Source organism: Chrysochloris asiatica, unplaced genomic scaffold, assembly GCF_000296735.1.
Source record: "Chrysochloris asiatica unplaced genomic scaffold, ChrAsi1.0 scaffold00049, whole genome shotgun sequence".
Classification (NCBI taxonomy): Eukaryota; Metazoa; Chordata; class Mammalia; order Afrosoricida; family Chrysochloridae; genus Chrysochloris; species Chrysochloris asiatica.
In genome coordinates, this window is record NW_006408567.1 from 16,599,557 (window position 1) to 16,608,171 (window position 8,615).

An 8,615-nucleotide genomic window follows, 5' to 3' on the forward strand; every position below is an offset into this window, starting at 1 on the left:
TTAACTGCTGCTTCCATAAGAGTTGATGGTTGATCCGAGCAAAACGAAGTCTTTGACAAGTTCAATCTTTTCTCCATTTATATGGATGTTTTATTGATCCAATGTTGATCCAGTGGTGAGGATTTTTGTTTTCTTTACATTGAGGTGCAACCCATACCGAAGGCTGTGGTCTTTTTAAAATACTTTTAAAATACTTATCAGTATTTTTTTTTTAAATACTTAACAGTATTTAAAAAAAAATAGTAATACTTATTACTATTTTTAAAATACTTATCAATATTTTAAGTCCTCTAGGAATTGCAAAAGGAGCTCTGGTAGCGTAGTGGTTACAAATCAGGCTGCTAACCTCTAGGTCAGCAGTTCGAAACTACCAGTGGTTCTGCAGTAAATAGATGAGGCTTTCTGCGCCCATAAAGATTTACAGCCTCAGAATCCCCATATAAGTTCACTATGAGTCAGAACTGATTCTACAGCACTTAGCCACCAACAAGAATCCCAAAAACAGTCATGATAATCTTTTGAGCTGACCTCTCTGCCTTGAATTTAACTAGCCCAACAGATAGATCCCTTCAGTAGCCATTATTCGACTGAAACTTTTTTTTGTTTTTAAGGTACCCTAACAAAACAACAAAATCCTGGTGTGGTGCTGTAAAGTAAGCACTGGATTTCTAACTGCAAGGTTCATTGTTCAAACCCACTGCAAGGTTGCTAGTTCAAACCTACCAACAGCTCCTCAGAGAGTCTATACTGGGTCAATATGAGTCAGAATCAATGGGATGATGCTTAACAACAACAATGAGACTGAGATGTCTATTACTGAGAACTTAACCTACAGCTATCCATGGATCACAGAGTGTTGTTTAAACACATTTTGTATGGAAGAAACCTTTGTATGTATGAACTGAAACACTGTTAGCCATACTTTTGGCTTATCCTCATATTACTTTTAAGTCTTCTCAGTTGGTCACATGTATTTATTTTTTAACTTTTTATTGTGAACTGAGTGAAGGTTTACAGAATAGATCAGCAGCTTAAGACTCAACAAATAAACCTTGCTTCATCCCAATGACTATAAGCCCCCTCAATGTGACATCACAATCCCACTCCCTCCTTAGTTTTTTTGTTTCCATTTCCTCCTTTCCCAACCATTCTGAACTCTGCCCCTAGGTAAATTACCCTTTTGATGTCCAAGGGTTGACCCCACGTATATATATTATTGACTCCTTATGTTGCTAAAGATTGGTAAGTTGTCAATATTTCCTGTAAGGTTTTTTCTGACACAAGGAGGACCTCAGTACACCCCATAAACTTTGATGTTAAAGCTGGAATGGCCAAATGAGATGACCAGAATTCAGGCAGATCTCATTTGAAGAATCCTTAAGAGGTAGATAGTCCTAAAAAATGACAATGCAATATTTCATTAGGTCCAAAAACGTTCATGTCTTAGTTTTGATGAACCCATGGCTATATTAAGATGATAGCACTAGGGGGAGCTTGGTGATGGGTATAAGAGACTCTGTACTTCTCTAAATCCAACATTATTCCAAAATAAAAGTTATGAAAATTACAGGTTAACCATCCACTCAGCTTCATTGTTGTTCATGAGCTTAAGTGCTTTCGAGTTTTTTCTGACCTTTAGTGACCTTGCATAGGGTTTCTGAGAAGCGGCTAGTGAGTTTGAACCACCGACCTTGCAAATCAAACCAACCTTACAGTCCAGTGCTTTATCCCACAGTGCCACACCAAGACTCCTGAGCTTAATTTGCAGTACTCTTATTTATCATTTATTTGTGCCTAATTCGCTGTGTGATCTTTAGCAAATTAAACTCTCTGGGCCCAACCGTTTTTTAAAAATGGAGATAAACCAGATCATTTCTAACTTGAGCTCTAAAGTTCTGGATTTCTAATACATTTGCAACATGATTCACTTCACAAAAATTTTGCTTTGCGGTGACCTCTTACCTTCATATCCCTAGGATTTAGCACTGTGCCTACCCTTTGTAGTGATCAATAAATGTTTTTTGAGACTGAAACTAGCTCATACATCAATTTATAAAGTGAGAGCAAACTGTTGATGTATTTTTCTCAGCTGGCCACTAGAGAGCATAGTGCTCACAAAAGTTTCTCCATTGAAAGCAAATTTGTCTTCATCCAGCAGAGGGGAGTGATCCTTTACATTTCACGTCTATACTCATATCCCCTGCCACAGAATCAATTCCTACAATTCCTTAAGGACAGAATAGAACTGCCCCATAGGGTTTCCAAGGCTGTAAATTTTTATGGAAGATGACTGCCCCATCTTTCTCCACATAGTAGCTGGTGGGTTAGAACCACTAACCTTTCAGTTAGTAGCTGAACACGTAACCACTTCAACACCAGGGTTCTACCTTCACAGCCTATTGTTAAGTATGTTGAGTCAGTTCTGACGAATAGCAGCCCTGTATTGGATTCCCAAGGCTTTCCTTCATTGCCTAGGCAAGTAAAACTCAATTCCTGGATGTATGTACCTGTTGTGGGTTGAATTGTGTCCCCCCAAAATGTCTGTCAACTTGGCTAGGCCGTGATTCTCAGTAATTATCCTCCATTTGTGATCTGATGTAATTATCCTATGTTGAATTTTATCTAGGATGTCAATGAGGCAGGTTACAGGAAGTCATTGTATTTTGAGTCAGTCTCTTTTGTGATATAAAAGAGATTAAACAAGTGAGCAGAGGTCAGAGGAAGCCAGGAGTGGAACCAGGTTCACTGTGCTGAAAATCTCCTAGACCCAGGGAAAACTTGGTACCAAGACACATGGAGATCTCCAAGTAATGCTGGACTCAGATATTGAAAAGAGACAAGGATCTACCCCCAGAGCTGAAAGCTTTTCCCTAGAGCGGGTACCTTAAATTCAGACTCCTAGCCTCCTAAAGTGTGAGATAATGCATTTCTGTTTATTTTAAAAGCCATCCACTTACGGTATTTCTATTATAGCAGCACTAGGTAACTAAGACAATACCTAGGTTTTGTTATATATATCTTCACCGCTTTTTAAAATACATTTCTGATTGCGAGAGGAACCGTGAGCAGTTTCTTGGCCATGAGATAAGACCTCTGGCTGGAATCATTAGTATCATGAACTTCTAAATGAACAGACAACAATCTCCACACACGACAAGCTCTCAGCAAAGTCTAAATGCACCCCAGTGCAACTGAGATTGAACTCCAAACAGGTACAAGCCACTTCTGTGCATCATTGAATGTCTTCCTATCCATCCAATTTCATGAACAAAGGTTTCACTTGTAAAGCATTTGAGGAAGTGGTGGATTTTAAAAAGCCAAATGAATGAAAGTGATAGCCAGTGCTTCCCAGCAGCCCAGGACTGAGATTAGAGGAGTTACAGTTTGTGCAGTGAAGCCATAGTGCACAGTGGCATGGTCTAGAGTCAAGAATCCTGCATTCAAATATGACCCCAACTTCTAGCCCTGCCATCACCAACACACACACATTTTGTAGCCCTGTGGCAATAGGCAGGCGCCTCTCCACAGTTTTCAGTGCAGGGATGAGTCTTTGGAAGGAGCAAATGGTTATGTAGTCAACTAGTAACCAAAAAGTTGTTAGATAGAATCTCCCCAACAAGGTCTCAGAAGAAAGTCCTGGCAGTCTACATCCAAAAAATGTCCCAGTCATTGAAAACCATATGGAGCACAGTTGTACACTAAAACATACGGGATCACCATAAATTGGAAATGACTCCAGAGCAACTGGTAATCTAAAAATAATAACAGCATCCACCTGGTAAGCAGTGATGGGGACCAACAGAAAACATACACTGAGCTGGGGTCTAACACCTAGTCAGCACTGGATAAGAGTAGGGAACAACTCACCTAAACTGTGTCCACTTTGAGGTGGGGAAAAGTCAAGACACTCATTTCATCCTCACTAGGACTCAGGAGTACTGATGTGGCATTGTGGGATGAAACACAGGACCACAAGGTCAGTTTGAACCAAAGGTTGGAGCGTCAGCTGCTCGTTGGAAACCCAATACAGGGTGACTTTGAGTTGGAACCAATTCGATGGCACTTAACAACAGCAATACTTAGGAAGATGTTATTTACCTCCCTTTGACAAAGCAGGTCTACACAAAGCAGGCTCCCTCCCAGTAGATCATATTCCTTTTTTGCAGACATAGAAAAGCCCATCTAGAGATTTTACTCAACTGGTCTTTTAACAGTGCCTCCTGTCCTTACCACTTGAACCACTCCTTCAGGTTAAATTACTTTATCTACCAAAGGAGTGAAATGTAAACTGAAGTCAGCTTCAAAGTCCTAGGCTACTTCTTTTAATAGTTTCCATCACATTAATTTGGAGAACCGAGGTGGTGCAAACAGTTAACACACTTGACTGCCAACTGAAAGGCTGAAGTTCAAGTTCACCCAGAGGCACCTCAAGAGCAAGGCCTGGCAAACTGCTTCTGAAAACTCAGCCATGAAAAACACTATAGAGAGATTTCCGGCAAGATGGTGAAGGCCCTCTACAACAAAAATACAAGAGACCAAATGAAACAGACACAGATGAAAGTCCTGGCACCCTGAACGTCAGAGGAAATGATAGAGAAGTGAACTGTGTTCATGTTGGGAGGAGACGCTGAGCAGGGACAGGGAGAGACAGAGACAAGCTGGTGAACCGCCCACCCCATGCAGAGCAGCTTTGGCAACAGAAGGTGGTCGGGTGGAGCAGACTCACACATGAGACAGGAAAGATGCACCTCCTCCTTTTTCCCTATGATCCCCTGGTAATCAAAGGCATGGTCACCTCCCACCTCATCCACTCCTGCCTCAGACCCTGCTCTCCAATATGAGGTAGGAACCAGCTGTGCTGCTCCGGTACAACAATTTGGTGCTTGGATTGGGGCAAGCTCGGCTCTAGACCTACAGAGCCACCAGACCAGCATTTAACTAGTCACCCTGCCCCAGCTCCATCAGGGGCCTCCACAAAGTACTTTTTTGTTTTGGATTTGGGTTTTGTCATTGTTTATGTTTATTGATTGAGTGCCATGTACTACGTAGATAAGGAAGCCGATTGGAACACCATCTAGGGCCAGGAACTCTGCTGTCTCATCCCTCCCACACCCGTCTCATGAGCTCCTTGGCTTGCAGGAGTTATCCAGAGTTTCTCCTCTCTGGGTCCAATAGCTACACTGTTTTGTTGTTTTGTTTTGGGGTTTGGGTTTTTTTTCCTTTTCTTGTTTAATTATTTTGTTTATTCTTTCTCCTCCTTCTCTTTTCATTCCTTTGAATTTTATGCTTTCCATCTCTGCTGTTGTCCTTTTTTTCTGTTCTTTTTTTTTTTTTTAACCTTTTGACCTTTCTGTATTACTCTCTCTCTTTTCATTTTCCCTCTCCCTGGTTTTTCTAAGTGTTTTGTTTTTAGTTCTTCTTTTATTTCCTCTCATTTTTCTATTCTACAGCTCCTATCCCTCTTCTCTTTTTTTAAGTGTGTGGTATTGTTGTTTTTTCATTTTTATTTTGTCTCTTACAGATTTATTTCCCTATCCCTTTTATGTCTTTATAATTATTATTCTGGATGCTGTTTGTTTTTATTTCTTTTTTCTCATTATTTTCTCTTTTCATTGTTGGTTCCTTGTTTATTCTCTTTTGTCTTCTGGTGGATGGGGTTGGGGTAGAAGTTTTTTCTTTCCCATTCAAGAGAGGACAGCAACCCTGCCCATACAGCCCAGCCACAACCATACCTTCTGCACCTTATCAATGACAGACATCAGTCAACACCAGCCAAGCCCACCCTAAACTGAGCTGCACAAATGGCAAACTGAAAATGGTACACACATTTCCATTCTTTTATCATACCCACCAGGATACAGCTGATGAGAACCTAAGAATACCCCAACATACAATTATCGATTAAATACAAATACAATGATACCACAATGTCTCCAAAGACAACAATTTTAGCTCACATGAAGAAACAGGAGAGAGTTCAAACAAATGACCAAAATGCAGAGCTACAAACATTTCTGAAGAAGAAATGATAATAGAACTACCTGGAAAAAGAATTCAAACAAATGATATTTAGATACTTTCAATGGATTGACAGAAAGATTAAGGAAAACACAGAAAAAGGTCTAGAATTTTTTAAAAAGAAAACACTACAAGAGCAAGCAGACAAAATTAATGCAAATTTTGTAACAATACAAAACATCTCCTCTGCTCTTGCGGCGCCTGTTTCTACCTCGTCTCGGATGCCCGGGCCAACAATGCGCTTCCAGCCGAGCTACATCTCCAGGCCTAGACGTAACATCTCCTTCCGCAGTCTGAGGCCGTTGTAAAGGAGACCTGCAAAGCCGCGGCCATGGAGGCCATCTGGCTGTACCAGTTCCAGTTCACTGTCATCGGGAATTCTACAGTGAGCAAGTCCTGCCTGATCCACTGCTTCACCAAAGGCCGCTTTGCCCACGTTTCTGACCCCACCATGGGAGTGGATTTCTTCTCCTGGTGGAGATCGAGCCGGGGAAACGCATCAAGCTCCAGACCTGGGATACCGCGGGTCAAGAGAGGTTCAGATCCATCACTCACTCAAGCCTACTACAGGAACTCTGTAGGTGGTCGTCTTTTATTTGACATTACCAACCGCCGGTGCTTCTAGAATGTCCACGAATGGTTAGAAGAGACCAAAGTACATGTGCAGCCCTACCAAACTCTTGGTTCTGATGAGTCACAAGTGTGACCTGGATACACAGAAGCAAGTGATTGTCTAATCAGTGGCCGAGAAACAGGCCACTGCATACGGTATGAAATACATTGAAATGTCAGCCCGAGACACCATTAATGTGGAGAAAGCTTTCACAGACCTGATGAGAGACATGTATGAGTTGGTGAAGATGGGGGAGATTACAATCCAGGAAGGCTGGGAAGGGGTGAAGACTGGGTTTGTCCCAAATGTAGTTCACTCTTCAGAAGAAGTTGTCAAATCAGAGAGATGTCTTTGCTAGTCAGCCCTCTTAGTTGGAAAACGTGCCACCCACCTGAACTTAAAAGTGATGGAAGTAAATAGAATCCTTGTGTGGCTGAGAACTCAAACTCCAGTTTGGAGACCAAGAGAATAAATGACAAGTAAGCCTCTTTTTTTAAAAAAAAAAAAAAGATAGTGACAGCCTAACTGCCCATCAACAGAAGAATTTGGTAAACACACACATACTCAGTGTTGAAGATTCACGATGAATCTGTGAAACACCTCATAACACGGATCAACATGGAGGACATTATGCTAAGTGAAATTAGTAAATCACAAAAGGATTCCCCAATAGTTAGAGGAGGCAGGAAAAATTATTCACAGGCTAGAGGGTAGATACATGTTAACATGTATGACAAGGCAGGCAGTATACAACAAGAAGTAGGTTAGTAGAGGAACCATGAAAGTAGCAGAAGATACTAGGAGAAATGCAATGTTAAAGTAAATAGAGGTAAATACTGTTAACTTGGTACACTGAAGGGATTGCAATCCCATTAATGAAACAAAGTATACGATTTGTTATATGTAAAACTGATGAGATGCTCTGTAAACCTTCACTCAATTCACAATTAAAGTTAAAAAAACAAAACCACCAACCCTATTGGAGCACAGTTTTGCTCTGACTCATGGGTGACTATGAGCTGGAGTCAACTCCATGGCAACGAGTGGTAATTACATTAGAAAATTGAAAGTGGAACCCTCAGAAAACAAGAAGGATGACATAATTGTGTTATGAACCAACTGGTTGAACATTTGCTGTGTGGAAGCAAGAAAGACCAAGGGGACAGAGGAGCTAGTAAAGGTGACAGTCTTCCCAGACAGTGCCCTACAAGTGCAAGACCAAAGGCAGCTGCTAGGGAAAGGATCACTGAGACAGTGAAAAGCTGGAGTGGGCCTGTCACCCAGCAAAACTCACAGAGGCCGACTCCCCCTGCAGTTACAGACACAATGGAAGAACCAGCACAGATCTGCCCTCTCCTGTAGCTAAGATCTCAATGAAAAGGGGCCGGACTGAGGAGTCTCTTCACAGGCCAGCCTGAACATTTTCTCCTAGAATTGGGACTTCTTTTCTTACAGAAGCTCAAACAGTGCTTAAGAGGAAGAAAAACCCATCCCTGGTGTAAACCTTTAATTCTGGAAGTTCCATGAGGTTAGAAAGAGCAGTTTAGTGGAAAGAATTGGGTGAGAGAACTCGAACATTACATACGCCCCCGCACATTTCCCAACGGGTGGATGGTTTCCTTGTGGGTCACTGAATTTATGTTTCTGTAGAGGCACAAATATGGTATCTCCAGGTACAGTTCCAAAGAAGCTGCAGTTCCTCTTTATTGATGTCCCTGCTTGGCAGGTCAATCTGTGATTTTGGAAAAATGTGTTTTGCAAACCCCATCCCTTAGCCCCAAAACACGGAAGGTAGCTTATAATAAAATAACTAAGAAGTAAATCTGGAGAAATTCAGGCTGAGGCAGCTTAGGAACCACGGGAGTTTAGTCAATGTTGTGATGTTTACAAAGTGACAAAGCCCGAGACAGAGAAAGACACGGGGTCCTGGAGAAGCCACGAGCAGATGCTGCAGCTGAGTCAGAACTCGGCTCCATCCAGCCCT

General features: G+C 41.7%; 1 pseudogene; it reads left to right on the plus strand.

Annotated features, from left to right (window-relative positions):
• Positions 1 to 6,349: 6,349 nt before the first annotated feature.
• On the plus strand, positions 6,350 to 6,989 carry LOC102841075 (annotated as a pseudogene).
• The last annotated feature ends 1,626 nt before the right edge of the window (positions 6,990 to 8,615 follow it).